The following is a 16254-nucleotide window of genomic DNA, read 5'->3' on the forward strand; positions in this document are numbered from 1 at the left end:
GGTGGCCCTATATTTTCTTCCCATTTTATAGATAAAGACTGCACTCCTAAAATCTGTTGTTCTGACTGGTGTTCTACCCACTGAACAAAGGAAAGTTCTCATGTCTCAGGCTCACTTGCATTGACGATGTCCTCACCCCTATTAGATGTCCTCCATGTCTCTCCCTCTTTCTCTTTCTCTCTCTCTCCATCCTCTCTCTCTCTGTCTCTCTGTCTCCCTGTCTCTGTCTCTGTCTCTCTCTGTCTCTGTCTGTCTCTGTCTCTCTCTCTGTCTCTCTCTCTCTCTCTCTCTCTCACACACACACACACACACACACACACACACCTGCTGCTGATTGCTTTGAATGGGGACATGCCACAGTAACACATGCTTCACTTTGACTAAAGTGCTCTCCTGCCAGCACCTAGAAATGCGCCATTGAAGGAAGGAGAGCAGAGACACAGATAGGGAGGGTGAGCCTTACGCTCCCAGCCATGCCACCTCCCATACTACCTGACTTCGTAGCCCATCTTCACTTTTCCCATGGGCCCCCTGGGCTCAACCCCTAATCCAACTCCGTTTGAACTCATCAATCCATCAACCAAGTCTGGAATGTCTAAAGCACCACTGCAGAGTTTAGTCCTCTTGCCCCAAAGTTCTTGGCCAGCGTACAATGCACACGGGCATACCTCTGCGTCCTTACTGAAAGGGTTCCAGCCAGCCCGTGGTCCTGCTTGGACACGCGCATGCACAGTGAGCATGACCACAGCCTACCGTCCTTCATGGCGTGGACGGGCCTGCTCCCGGCACTGTTCAAAGCACTATGCTCCAAATCGCTGGCTTAGAAGGAGCCAACATTCATGACTCTCATGCTTCTCCGAGCTGTGGCTCTCAATGTGCTATGAACTCTGCTTTGATGAGAAAAGAAAGCAGAGAGAGAAAGAAGAGAGGGGAAAGAAAAGCAATTTCGGGGCTGGAGCAATAGCACAGCGGGTAGGGCAATTGCCTTGCACGCAGCCGACCAGGGTTGGATTCCCAGCATCCCATATGTTTCCCTGAGCACTGACAGCGGTAATTACTGAGTTCAGAGCCAGGAGTAACTCCTGTGCATTGCCGGGTGTGACCCAAAAACAAAGAAACAAAAAGGCAGTTTTGAGGTTTTATTATGAAAAACCATTGGCAGTCTGAGTGTGGACACTGGGGGGTGGGGATAAATTTGCTATAAGAAGAATCAAAGGCCAGGGGGATAGTGCAGCAGACTGGCCAAGTATAATCGGGAGTGGTCCCTAGGCTCCACGTGCTGCTTAAGAGGTTCACCCTCCAAAAATTAAGCAGAGTAGACAGAATACTGACGGGAAAGAAGAAGCAAAGATAGAATACTGAACACAAAATCCAACTTCTCGGTTTGCCCGTTCCCAACTCTGCTTGTTCCAGAGGCTAACACCACACTTTGTCACTTCATTGACTCTTTCTAGAGCAGCGTCACACACCCCCAGGACCCCTCAAGGAAGAGAGTCATTTGCGTCAATCTCTTCCTGTACCTTTCCTTTATCAAAATACATATTCTATCTAAAAGACTGCATAAGTGAATATCAGAGCCAGTGACTTAGGCCTAGGATAAAGCAACACTAAAGTCAAAGAGGTTGATAGGAACCTTTCTCCCAGCAGGAGGGAGAGGTGATTTGGACACAGATGTTAACTTCATATTATTTATTCAAACGCTTTCACCTTTTCATCCCTATCGGTCAAGTCACAGTATTTCTACTTCACTGGTTCTTGAATGAGGCAGGATCCTGATTTGCCACCCCTACTGTGGCAAAGCCTTAAACCCAAAATTGTTAGTACGTGTGATCTGGTATCTACTCTTGAGCAGGGAGAGAAACAAAATTCAAGACCCATGGTCTTACTTCAAGATTATCGCTCTCAATAGCTACAAGCCTCATTCCATTTTTTAAATCATGCCTTTCATACAAAAGACATCTATTTGCATGGTCATGAACTTAAAAATGCTAAACAAAGAGTAATAAAATAAATGATCCATTATTATAAAATCCAGAGCTACCCACTCTCCACCTGTATATTTTATTGTCCATTTCCTTCTATTCTTTTTGAAAAGTTGTAATGTGACAAGAGGTTTATAGCACTGTTGCACTGTCATCTCATTGTCCATCAATTTGCTCGAGCAGGCACCAGCAACGTCTCCATTGTGAGACTTGTTGTTACTGTTTTTGGCATACTGAAAATGCCACGGGTAGCTTGCCAGGCCCTGCCATACGGGCTGGATACTCTCAGTAGCTTGCCGGGCTTTCCGATGACAAGAGGTATTTTATATATACAGCCTGTTTCTATAAAACGTTATCTTTGAGCTCTGCGTGGATGAGGATTATAACTAGTATCTGAGATGTCTGACAAGTCGCAGTTAGATTCTTTAGTCACAGTGGAGGCCCTGACATTCCACTGACTTTATCAAGCATGGATGAGATTTCGGACAGCACCCTGAAGAGCTCAAATGCTCAGAAGAGCATTCTTTCCTTATCTCAGTTGTTGAGCCGGAAGTCCTAGGGTGCAGTATAATATGAAACTTCTCATATACATTTCCCAGTTTGGGAAAGCAGCAGCAGCAAAAAAAAAAAAAAGTCCAGAATGCTTTTGAAAATAAGAGCGGTAACACAAGGCTCAATTACTGGGACCATCTCAAATATTTCATTGCTTAGTGTTTTTATGTTATCTTTGGAAGAAAAGCTACATAAGTGACAAGATGAAAAAATCATATCCAAATTTGCAGACTTCAGAATCATCTAGTTCAGTTTAAAAGGATTATTATTACCTTGGTGGTGGGACATGTACACGGGGAAGGGCACTGGAGCATCCTATGACTGAAATCCAATCATGAATAACTTTGTAACTGTGTATCTCACGGTGATTCCATTAAAACTGTTTTAAAGGATTATTATTAAACTTTCTTACAAAACACTTGAGGGCATATAAGAATGTATTACAATGATATTTTAGCAGTATACCATTTTAACAATTTTTCACTTGCCCCAAAACTGTCGTTTTAGAGTCGGTTTGCAAAGAACTTAATAATTTACATGAGATTTCCTACAGCCATTTATTTAATTTCCCAAACACCTCACATATTATTATAGTCAATTTTATAATCTCAAAACAAGAAAATCTTTTTTGTTTGTTTGTTTGTTTGTTTTCTTTGTGAGGACCACACCCTTGATGCTCAGTGACTATTCCAAGCTCTGGGCGGATGCTTCTTCTCCAACATGGTCAGAAGAATATAGGGTTCCTGGAATCAAACCCAAGTCCCACACACACACAATATGCATTTCACCCACAGAGCTATCTCTCCAGCCCAATAACCTTTTATGTAATCCTATAAGAAACAGTGTACCAGTTAATTCAACAGAAATATGACACCACCCCAAAAAATGAAGGAAATGAGCACAACCTTCCTTTAAAGAATGAAGAACTGTTAAGAGTTTCTTCTTGTTTCAAAAAATGAGTCACTTCTATTGAAGTGAGCACCACACACACACACACACACACACACACACACACACACGAACAATCAGAGGGAGAAAGGATGCCAGTGTTTTCTGTGGGTGTGTCACTGGTCTCCAAAACACTCTCAAGAGAGACTGTTTTTTCTTTCATAGAAATGTTGAGTTACCTTGCCTTAAAATACTATGGCCTGCCTCAAGTGCTGGGGAGAGGGCAGTTGGGATACAGATATCACTATGGCAATGATGGTTGGAGGGATCGCTCTGGATGGGAGATGTGTGCTGAAAGTGGGTAAAGGACCTCTCAGTATTTGTACTGCAAACCATAATGCCTAAAAGTAGAGAGAGCATAAGAATAAAAGTGCCTGCTGTAGAGGCAGGTGGGTGGGTGTGGGAGTGGGGTGGTGGGAGGGACACTGGGGACATTGGTGGTAGGGAATGTACTCTGGTGGAAGAATGGGTGTATGACTTAAACTCAATCATGAAAGCTTTGCGACTGGGTATACCATAGTGATTCAATTAAAAAGTTATTTTTAATTGAAAATCAAAAAAAATATTTAAATTCTATGGTCAGTAGAGAGTTTCCTATAACCGTTGCCCTCCATCAAGAGTTCCCTTAGGTTATGTGTCAAGTCACTTTCCCAAGGCCCGGAAAAACAAGGGCTAGGAGGACTGCTCAATGGTTAGAATCTAACGTAAGTATGTGTGGGGCAGAGGGTAGGTAAGATAGAGAAGGAACCAGTGTGACAATAATAGTTGGAAATTATTGTGCTGGACAAGTACAGAGTGTTAAAAGTTGCTAAAGGCAGGGGGAGGCTGGAGCAATAGCACAGTAGGTAGGCATTTGTCTGGCACGCAGCCAACCCGGGTTCGATTCCCAGTATCCCATATGGTCCTCCGAGAACTGCATTATAACCAGGCTAATTTTTTCTAAGCCCCTTATATGAGGGAGGGGAACCCTCCCATAACCACGTATGGTATTTCATATTCTCTTTACTTTTTAAAAAGTTTGCCATGATTTTGTTATGACTTAATATCAAAATTACATTTTAAAAATTGAGCAGAAAAAAATGAGGAATTTAATTCTTACAAAAATTACATGATATATAAAATTAAGCAGAAAACTGATGAATTTATTCCTTCAGATGATCTTTAAGAACTCAAAAACCTTGAAGTTTGCTGTCTTCTCCTATTTTATTGAAAGGATAAAAAAAATTGAATGAAAATCCACTTCTTTGAAATGAGCCAGGGTTTATGCATTCGGTATTGGATGATGTGAAAGGATCACATTTGTCTGCAATAACAGGTAGATCCAGCACAGGATACACTCACAAAGCATATTCACGTGTCCAAGACACAGGGAGCACACAAGGGAGAAGAGTGAGGTGTTCTTGGGATGAAAATTGTCTTTGCAAAATGATTAGGAATACCCACATTGCTGCTATAAAAATAAACACAGTTTCTACACATTTTATTTACTAAGTCTTTGTGAAAGATAATAATTTCTTGTGTATAAATGAATTCTGCAAGGATTACTAGTAAAATCTGAAAATGATACAGATGTGGACTCATTAGTGTTGTTTTCAGCTAGTGGAGGTCTTGGTAGGACAGAACCAAATCCAGGATCTGCTAAGCCAGGAACAAACACAAAACGACGACTTTGGTGGATTTTTGGATATTTATGTATTATATCTGCAAAGCTTTTAGAAATCTTCTGAAACTGGACCTTATTTTTTTCCTTATAGTGCAGATGGAAAATTACCACTTAGTTTATAGTAGGTTGGAGGGGCTGGTAAAAGACCAGCAAACATGATGTGAAGTTTTTCCAATACTCTACTTGGTCTAACCAAACATACCAAACATCAGCTCCAAAAACAAGCATGGCATCTTTATCCTCATCTCCTAGTTGTTTGAATTTTGCAGAACTTTACACAGATGTATTAGATGGCCCTCCAGAAAATTAATATTTCCACAGTATGCTATAGTATGAGCATAGTATGAACACCGTTCATATTCTCTTTGGTTCAATTCCAATGTCACTGAAAACCAGACAGTTACACCACTCTGTTAATGAAGTCCAAAGCAAAGAAAAATAGTTGCTTAGCTATAAAGAAAGTAGTCCTACTTACTCTTATTCTTAAAACTTCTGGAAATATTTGTTTTCAACTTATTTGAATGTAAGTATTAAGAGATACGGTTTTATCACATTAGATACCCACCCACATCCAAAATAAAGAATGTATAGTCAAATACATAAACACCACTTCCCACGGGCTTTGCGTGATAGACAAATCTTGTTCCTTAGCAACTTATTCTTGGATATGATCCACAGATACTGCCCTTCCATACATAATCAAATAAGAATTCCTGTATTTCTTTTATTGTTACAAGCTAGGAGTGGCCTTAATGGAGAAGTTGACTTAACCCCTGACCCCTGAGAAGAACTACAGACCAATTACTCTGGGCCTAAGCATGTCTTTGTCTATGTATTAAACAGAGCTCCATGCTTAACAGGCTTATTGTCTATTAATTTATAAAATAAGATAATCTATCCACTAATCAGATCCAATAAGATAATCCATCCACTAATCAGAGCCAAACTTTTATAGCCAACTATCTTAGAGAACTCACCAACAAGTTATACTAATCTTTGAAAAATATTATTTGTGTGCTGCTCTACATGTTACTAGTATGTGGCTCTAAATTTTCCAGCTTAAATAGTAATGGCCGGACCTATAAGCTAGTACAGTAGGTAAGGTGCTTGCCTTTCATGTGGCCAACTTGGGTTCAATTCTGTCTCCATATAACCTTGATAACCCTTGATAACATCCAGGAGTTATGCCTGAGCACAGAGACTTGAATATGTTCTCAAAACAGCCAAGTGTGCCCCAAACACCCTCCACACACATGCACACAAAAAAATGTGGCTATAGTCATAGTCTGTGGTCTATATGACTATGATCTTTAAAAACCCTTTCACCTGTAAATGGAAAAAAATTTCAACCAATTCCAAATGACTTTTTCTTATGCTTATCTTAGGTAAATGTGTTCTAAACTATTTTATCCCATTAAGGTCTACAATGCTGTGGACCCTAAAATTGGCAATAGACTCTTTCCAAAAGATAGTATACTTTCCTGATGTAAGGGGGTAAATTTGCACTCTGAGATGTGATTTAAAAAAAAACTTTTTCCTTCTTCTATATTGGCCTTACTTTCTCTCTTTAAAAAAAAATTTTTTTAAATCACCATGAGATTCCCAGTTAGAAAGTTATTCATGACTGAGTTTCAGTCATCCAATGTTCCAACACCCATTCCATCACCAGTATACATTTTCTACCACTATGTCTCCTATTTTCCCACTTCCACTTCACCCCAGCCTGCCTCTATAACAGACTCTCTCTCTTTCTCTCTCTCTGTCTCTCTCTCTTATCTCTCTCCCTTTCCCCACCTCTCCCATTTTCCTCTTTTCCTTTTATGCACTGTGCTTTGCAGTACTATTACTGAAAGGGTATTATGCATAACACTTTGCCTCCTTTCAGCTCTCAGTTCTTGTCAGAGTGATCATTCCCTATGGATACAAACTGAATGCTGAAAGTAGGTACAGGATTATACATGATAATCTTTCAGTATCTGCAGAATGCCGAGAGAGAGAGAGAGAGAGAGAGAGAGAGAGAGAGAGAGACAGACAGACAGACAGACAGACAGACAGACAGACAGACAGACAGAGGGAGGGTTGGCAGGAGGGAAACTGAGGACATTGTGGTGGAGGTGGAAAATGTACACTGGTGAAAGGATGGGTGCTGGAACATTGTATGACTGAATCAAAAGAGTGATAGTACAGCAGGTAGGGCTTGCATGCAGTTGACTCAGTTTCAATCTCTGCACCACGTGTGGTCCCCCAAGCCCATTAGGAGTGACCTTGAGTGCAGATCCAGGAGTAAGGCCTGTACATTGCCAGGTGTGGCCCCAAAACAAAATAAAATAAATAGTTGATCAATACAAGTGACAGTCATTCTGATCCCTTTATGCTCGAGGGCTGAGTCGTCATCTTTCTGTTCTCCAGAGAAAAGACTTAACAAAGTTATTGCCATGGGAACGGGCAACCACAATCATGTTGCAGGGGGAAAAAAGTGTAGATGAATGTCAGGCAATCCTTTTTAAGATCATCTTAATTTTCTGGAAAATATGTTGTTTGCACCACTTTTGTCAGCATTTTAACATTTAAGGTTATCATGTCTTCCAATCTTTTAAATATTGGATTTGCTACAATCTTTTCTTTGACATTTTGTGTTTCTTTTCTTGCTAAAATTACTACTAGTTTCGATTACATGGTTACACTAATGTTAGCATTTATGGTTTTAATGTACATTTATGGCACTTCACCAACTCCAAAGTGCCCAACACCTTCCACCCGATCTCATGTCACTTCTAATCTGATATTTCTTTATGCCCCCATTCCCCCCTGCTTGGTAATCTGAGTTTTGTAATCCAAGGTCAAGAGTTTGTCATCATTCTCTACTATCTGTGCCCTTGTTTTATTTCTCTGTATATCAGAGATGGGTGATTATCCTTCTACCTACTAACACCGGACCCTCCAGTTCTTAGATCCACCACAATAGATTCACTGCTGTCAATTCATTGGACATTACTTGGTTCTGAATTATTTAGTCTTTTTGTCTGAGAACAGCTCTCTTGCCTCCCCACATACACACACATAAAAAAAACTCAATTTATGATTTTCTTAAAGATGACCCCTAAATTATATGAGCCACAGGACCCACAATGTCTACATCTACTCTTGTTTTCTCTGGTCTTACATATAGATTTGTGTCCACGGGGCTGTGGATAATGATGAGTCAGTCAGGGACAAAGGCTGGATACTGGTGTTCAAATATGTGTCATTTGCCACTTACATGCACTGGTGATAGAGATTTGTGATGTTCACTGAGTGTCATGAGGATCCCGGGCACATGAGTGGAAGTTGTATGATCCTTTGAAATATTAGCATTGTATTTTGTTCAATATGCCCTTAGTTTCTGGTCTCTGGTCTCTGAAAGCATTTGTTTGGTATTTACAATAAACAATGTTTATATTATATACTTAAAGGTATATCTATGACTCAGAGCTCCAGAATAATTTGTTACATCAAGTTCTAGGACTTTAAGAGGTCTTATTCCCTGAAATTGTGTGCAGAATTTAATCTGTTTGCATTTCGAGCTTTCATCAGTCTTAAGTTGCTCCCTGACATATATAAATTAATAATCTTTAGGATGAGGTCTTGGAAGATTTTTATTTCTAGTTTCAGCAGAGAAAGAGCTGGGCTTCCTAATTTTCTTTTCATCACAAGTATGAAACTAATTTTCATCACATGTATGAAACTAATTGTTTCTTTACTCCAAATATAAAACTTAGAATCATGTTCATCATCATTCTTTAATAAATATATAGAAACTTCCCATATTGCGTAAGTTATTAGTTTCACTTCAGACAACTCTGACTTTCATACTAATAATTTCTACCCATTTTATCTATTTACTCAGAATATTTCTATATTTTATCATGTGCATTTATGCAAGTTGCCTCAAATTCCAAAACAAGGTAGAGCATAAGTAATATTTTCACCTGAAGCACTGTAGCACTGTCGTCCCGTTGCTCATCAATTTGCTCGAGCGGGCACCAGTAACGTCTCCATTGTGAGACTTGTTGTTACTGTTTTTGGCATATTGAATACGCCAGGGGTAGCTTGCCAGGCTCTGCCATGCGGGCGGAATACTCTCAGTAACTTGCCGGACTCTCCAAAAGGGACGGAGGAATCGAACTTGGATCAGCCACTTGCAAGGCAAATGTCATACCCACTGTGCTATTATTATAAATATGAATAGTGATAACTGCATTTGAAATTATATTATAAGATGCAATCAAAGAAGTTTAACTATGCTCATATTCTGATGACAATGATTTACTTATTTCCAGGGTCTTTTGGTTTGCTCATTGACCCTCCTAGGGCCTCCGAGAGTTTGTAGATGAAGTAAAAATATCACCATTCGCTTAGCAAGGAAATGCTACAGTGGTAAGAGCGCATGCCTAGAATGCATCCAACTTAGGTTCAGTTTCTGCACCACATGGTAACCCTACTATGTATGAGTGTAACTCTAGTGCCCTAGTACCACTGAGTGTAGCACTGAGTGTAGCACTGAGGGTAGGGTATCCCTGGCCTGGCACTGCAGAACCTGAGCAACACTGCATCCTTGGTCCCCATGCAGAGCTGCCAGTGACCATAACCCATGGGATCTCCAGACCTCCTCAGCACTACTCAGGAATCATCACCACCACATAAACACACACACATGTGTGCATGTGTGTGGTATCATTCTCTGTAATATCTATCTGATACTTTACCTTTCCTTTAAATGCAAGTGCAGGACAAAACAAAAGCCATAGGACTACTAGAGATAGTGAGTTTGTGTCTTGTATCTTTCTTTATTTCTACTGTTGCTATCTCAAAATGGCATTGATGCTTACTGCCTTTGCTAGAGTATGTGATACAACATATTTAGAAGAATGCATACATATTGCTACCACTAAGACTTAGGTAAATGTCTGTGTTTTGTGGTTTCCTTTCTAATCTTTTGTATTTTATTCATATATGTATAAATACTTCTCTGAAGACTAGCCATAGGTTTCCTCAGACTTCCAAGAATTTCCAGAATACAAAAATTAAAACTCTGACAAACTGTATTTACATAGAATTTTACAGAGTGTTTGCAAATATCTGACTGGATCAAGCTCATGACTAGGGAATGATAATGAGGGTTTCCCTGGGTTGGAGACTAGTAATATCCTCTTTTAAATAATTGATTGAGTCTTCTAGTCTTTTTGACAATATAAGGTCATATCCAGCACACATGTAATAATTCCATCTCATAAATCTTTATTTGCAACTGTTTTGCGTTCTTGTGAAACTTCGGAGGAGCATTTCTATCACTAAGAAAGAAAAAAATAATTGGCTTAACATTTAACACATCTCATCTGAAGCCACATTTTAAACGCAATCATATAAAGATTTAGTATCTATTTGCAAACTACAGGAGTCCCTATATTTTTTTTCTTCCTGTGTGTGAGGTCTTTGCATTTTCATCAGACACTTTGACACTCAAGCACAGCTGAAATGGAACAAGAATAAGGAAGTAGAACAAAGGGCTGTCAGTTTGATTACTTAACACACAGAGAAGACTTATTCTGAGTCACTCTTGTGACATTTGCAGTTAATACCTGGTAAAGGGAGCATGTTTGTGTCTGTGTTTGTGTTAGCGGAAGGTATGCATGGGATGAGTCCACCCCAATGAAGTTCTTGCTGAGGGTCTTGAACCTGATTTCCCAAGAGTCATTAATCTGAGACCAGAAGAAAATTCGCTGGTGAGATTTTCTCCCATCACTGCACTATACTGAAACTATGGTGACATGTGGGGGACCCTGGATGGAGGTCCTAGGATGGAAGTATCTCCTCTCCATTTCTGAATCAACAGAAGGTTCTTATTCCTGGGCCATCTGCCACTATTTCAGTGAAAATTATAGTTATGCCGGAGTCCTTAGTTAAATGTTGGTATACCCAATGATCTAAGATTCCTGGAATACACATCAGTGTACATAAGTAATAAGTTTTCGAAATGAGGACTTATACCTTCAAGCATCGATACATTTCCTCTTAGCTATTTTATGGAAGTAGGTATTGTAAATATACTATAATCCCCATATCTACTTAGATAAGTACACTGAAATTGAAAATTGGTCAGCTCTGAAAACAAACACTTCCTTGCATGGGTATCTTGTAAGGGTAATCCCCAGAGACCATTAAGGCCCTTCAACTATAATTTGAAATGATGCTAAGATCTTTGATTTCTAAAGCTCCCTTTAGTTTTTTGTGTGTCATCTATTCTGGTCAAATATACTTTCTCATTGTTTTCAATAATTTTAATGAGGACTTCCTTCTATTCCCCTATACATTTGTAAAGAGATCTTCAGGGCATTTAATTATTTTTCCCTTTAAGTGATTCACCATACCCACTGTGAAAGTTGTAGCATAAAAAAAAACCCACAAAAACAAAATCAACATCATCTGCCCTTTGACACTTGTTTTGGCGACATTTTGAATGGGACAAAAAGGATATAGTATATGTAATTTATTCTTTATTGCTATTTCACATATTTGAGTATTCACAGAATTTTACTCAGTTGCTTGCTCTTTGCCGAGTGCTAGATGTGGAGTTCAGAGTGTATATAGCTTCTAAATAAGTGAGTTCCAATTATGTTTTGTTCTCTGTGGAAATCACCAAGGAGCCTTCCCTCGCCGCTCTCATATATGTGCCTAGGGACCAACTCACAGAACTGCTGATTTCAGTTTATGTTTTTTTTTTTTTTTGGCTGACAGAAAACTTCAGTTATCAAATTAAAAGTCCCAAATCTAGTGACGAAAATAATTCCTGACCTTCACTACAAGAACCAGGAGGCCCGATTGCCAGAAATCTGAGTCACACTCTTATTTTCACGGAGGCAGCAAAACCAAATTTCCCCACTTCCTCTTTCACTAGGGCTTTATTTGTCTCATTTAGTTGTGACCACACAATGCGGTGGAAGGACTGTGGACACATTGAGATTCTGCTTCTGCCTCCAAAAAGCTGCAGGAATTGGGGAAAATGATTTTCCTAAGCCTCAACTTGTTCATCTGTCAGGTGGATAGCACAGTCCTCACGCATTTATGAGACTAGAGTGATCAACGGTCCATATATTTTCCCAAGTGGTGTTTGTGGGGCACTTCATATATTAGCATGTAATAGTGGCTTGCCTTCTTTTTCTTGTCTGCTTTTTTTTTTCTTTTTGGGTCACACCCAGCGATGCACAGGGGTTACTCCTGGCTCATGCACTCAGTAATTACTCCTGGCGGTGGTCAGGGGACCATATGGGATGCTGGGAATCGAACCTGGGTCGGCCGCGTGCAAGGCAAATGCCCTACCTACTGTGCTATTGCTCCAGCCCCTGTCTTCTGCTTTTTTTAACTCTTCCCAGGTGGATAGATCACCTTCAGCATGCAAAGTCATCATCTGCAGTGAGACACTGTTGGTCAGCCACTCAAGAACTCTCTAGAGTCTTTGAAAGTTTCCATTAGTTCGAACTCAGCTCTACTAACATAACATGTGTGAACTTCTGCCTGCACAAGGTTGTCAGCCTTGAGACCATTGACAACCTTAAATACCAAGGGCTTCCCGAGGACTTAAGGAGAGGGTTGGCACCTTCTTCTTCTTGGCACCCCCAACTCTTAGTCCATTCATTATCTAGGACACTAGCAAATATTTTAACAAGAAAATAATAAAATGTGGGGCTGAAGCGATAGCACAGTGGGTAGGGCATTTGCCTTGCACTCGGTTGACCCAGGTTCGATTCCCAGCATCCCATATGGTCCCCTCAGCACTGCCAGGAGTAATTCCTGAGTTCAGAGACAGGAGTAACCCCTGTGCATCGCTGAATGTGACCCCAAAAAACAAACAAAAAATAGAAAATAATAAAATGAATCCTCATTTTGATATACTGAATAAGAGTATTCGTGTCTATTGGGACTTTCCTAATCTAGTCAAGTCAACACTCTGATTGCAGCAGCCTTGAATGATGAAAAAGTCAACAACCCCTCTCCTCAACACTTGCACAATCAGGTGTCTTTCATAGAAGGCAAAAAGCTTTTACTAAATAACCTGGTTCCCCTTAGTTGTTTTATCTGGGCCCTCTCTCCTTCACACACCATTTACCAACCCTTAGTAATACCCAACTAGCCTCTTCATTGGGTATTTTCCTATCTCCAACACTATCACCAGGACCATTTACTCTCATACTTTTCCTTATGTTTCTATATTCTTTTTCTTTCTACATCTATTCAACAAATGTATACTAATCGTAATATATTTCAAGAAAATTTTACATCTCATTATTTAAAAAATGGTTCTCTACTTCTAACTTTCCTTGTCAACCACCAAAGCCACACCCAACATTCTTTTCCTTCCCACTGCAGTCCTGTAATCTAATTCCCCATGTCAAAGTAACCTTACTAATGCTGCTCTTTTAGTTAATTCACAATATGTTGATTTACACTTGCTTTTTCTCCAGAACCTCTTTACCTTCTCAACCAAACTGTTTAACACACTACAGTAGAAAATAATGGCCTTATATTAGAACTCATCAGTGTAGTGCAATGCACTCATTTACTTACAATCAAGAAACAGAAGCCCAGAGATAGTCATAACACCCTTTCGTGAGAAAGTTCTCAGGACAGTACCTCTAACTGTGTCCACTGCCCCAGTGATTACACTCAGACAGAGAAGAAAGGAAGAGAGAGGCACAAATACTATGCACCACCCCCAGTGGACATCTCTGGACTAGATTCTGTCACGTGTGCTCCGGGCATCCTCAGAAAGGACTCACAGATGAAGGCAAATCTAAAACTCTAAGGTCAAGTCATGGATTTGCTTAAGCCTCCAAGTCTCACTTTCTGTATCTTAGTGCCTCCTCCACATGTGGACATTATACAAAATTCCGTTGTTATTTATATCTCTCTATGTATTTCACTTGAAGGATAAGGGAGGGGGATAGTTTTCTAGTCCTATCATAATAATATTTAATACTGAAGTGATAATACTGGAGTGATATAACTGCCAGTGGAAACTTGCCTTGCATGTGTCCAACCCAGGTCCAACCCAGCACTTCATATGGTGCCCAGAGCTCTCAAGGAGTGACCACTGAGCACAGAACTAGAAAGAAGCCCTGACCACAGCTGGCTGTGGCCCAACACCACGATCAGCCCCTCCAACAGAAACAAACAAGAAAAAACAATGTGCAACAGATAGATGATTCAAAAGATATTCATTTTCGCACAATTCTCAAGGGTAAACATTTAAGATCAAGGCATTGCAACTTTAAGCCTCATCTTGACATCTTCATTTAACTTTCACGTAGCTTTTTCACATAACTTTCCTCTTGCCCATCTGCTAGAGTCCTCAGAGTGTGAGGTACTAGGGATAAGTATTTCAATGGCTGAGATCAAGCCTTTCATGCAGCCAACCTGGATTCTATCCCTGACATCCCATATGGTCCCCTGAGCATCACCAGAAGTGATCCCTAAGCACAGAGCCAGAAGTAAGCCCTGAAAACCACCAAGTGTGGCCCAACATTAAAAAAAAAAGTAAATAAATTGAACACCTGAGTGTAGAGGGATGTTTCACACAATGCACCATAAAAACCACAGTCCATAATTATGGCTACTAGCTAGTCCTATTATCTGTCATGTCACTCACTCCCAAGTAGAAACTCCTTTCACGAAATTGCAATGAAAGTTGAATATCAACTTATTTAATTAAGTTGAAGCTCTTCTGAAACTCTATAGTGAATGTGAGGAGAATCTAGATATGCATTCATCACATTTTTATTATTATCTTTACCTCAACAACTACGATTTGTTATGCATAAATAGATTGCAAGAAACATCACCTATTTGTAGGTAGAAAAGGAATTAAAAGGAAGGGTAGTGGATTGTGGAAAGTGGTAAGAACAAGTTGAGAAGGCACCAAGAGGTGAATGAATGAGCATATATTTCTTACTGAAATATTTTCATGAGAACCCATATTTTAAAGTTTTACTGGGTAATACATTTTTTTGGAAATTATTCGGAAACCAGCCTCTCTTCCCAAGACTATAGTTTCAACATACTAGAAGGAATAAAGCATATTGGTTATTAATTTCAGTCTTCCTGAGAAAAAACAATCCTTAAAGAAAGCAAGTTTATCATTCTCTCATTCCTGTTGCTTCAGCCAAGACTCTTCTACTCTCCCTACTTTCAATGCATCACTGTATCATTGTCATTCCGTTGATCATCGATTTGCTCGAGTGGGCACCAGTAACGTCTCCATTCATCCTAGTCCTGAGATTTTAGCAGCCTCTCTTTACTCCCTCTTCCCAGCAGTGCCATATTGGAGGCTCTTTCAGGGTAAGGAGAATGAGACCCATCATTGTCACTGTATTTGGCATATCGAATACGCCACAGAGAGCTTGCCAGGCTCTGCTGTGCGGGCACGATGCTCTCGGTACCTTGCCAGGTTCTCTGAAGGGAGAACTAGGCTATAAAGGATAACGTTCTTAAATCTCACTCACCTCCTAAAAATCTAAAAGTCACGGACAGTCACTGCTCATGATTCAGCCTTTCCCTTGTCACTCTTGAAGAACTTTGCTCTTCCTGCCTCAGTTCCCAGCACGCATCTGGGATCTGCATGACCATCACTTATAAGAAAATTTTATAACTTTGTCTTTCCTAACAGCTGCATAGTATTCCATTGTGTAGATGTACCAAAGTTTTTTTAATCGATCATCTGTTCTCAGGCACTCAAATTGTTTCCAGATTCTAGCTATTGTGAACAGTGCTACAATGAACATACAGGTGCAGATGTCATTTCTACTGTGCTCTTTATATCCTCAGGATATATCCCCAGAAGTGGAATTGTGGGGTCATATGGAAGCTCAATTTCTATTTTTGAAAGAATGTCCATATTGTTTTCCAAAAAGGCTGGACAAGTTGGCATTCCCACCAACAGTGAAAGAGTGTCCCTTTTTCCCCACATCCACGCCAGCACTGGTTGCTTTTGTTCTTTGGAATGTGTGCCAGTCTCTGTGGTGAGTGGCACTTTTTCAACCCCTCTTTTACTCACCTCCCTCAACACCGGGTGCTTCC

General features: G+C 40.1%; 1 pseudogene; it reads right to left on the minus strand.

The window, feature by feature from the left end:
• Nucleotides 1-4651: 4651 nt before the first annotated feature.
• Nucleotides 4652-12817, minus strand: LOC105942937 (DNA polymerase epsilon subunit 2-like; annotated as a pseudogene).
• Nucleotides 12818-16254: the final 3437 nt, after the last annotated feature.

This window comes from Sorex araneus, chromosome 4 (genome assembly GCF_027595985.1).
Source record: "Sorex araneus isolate mSorAra2 chromosome 4, mSorAra2.pri, whole genome shotgun sequence".
In the NCBI taxonomy this organism is placed as follows: Eukaryota; Metazoa; Chordata; class Mammalia; order Eulipotyphla; family Soricidae; genus Sorex; species Sorex araneus.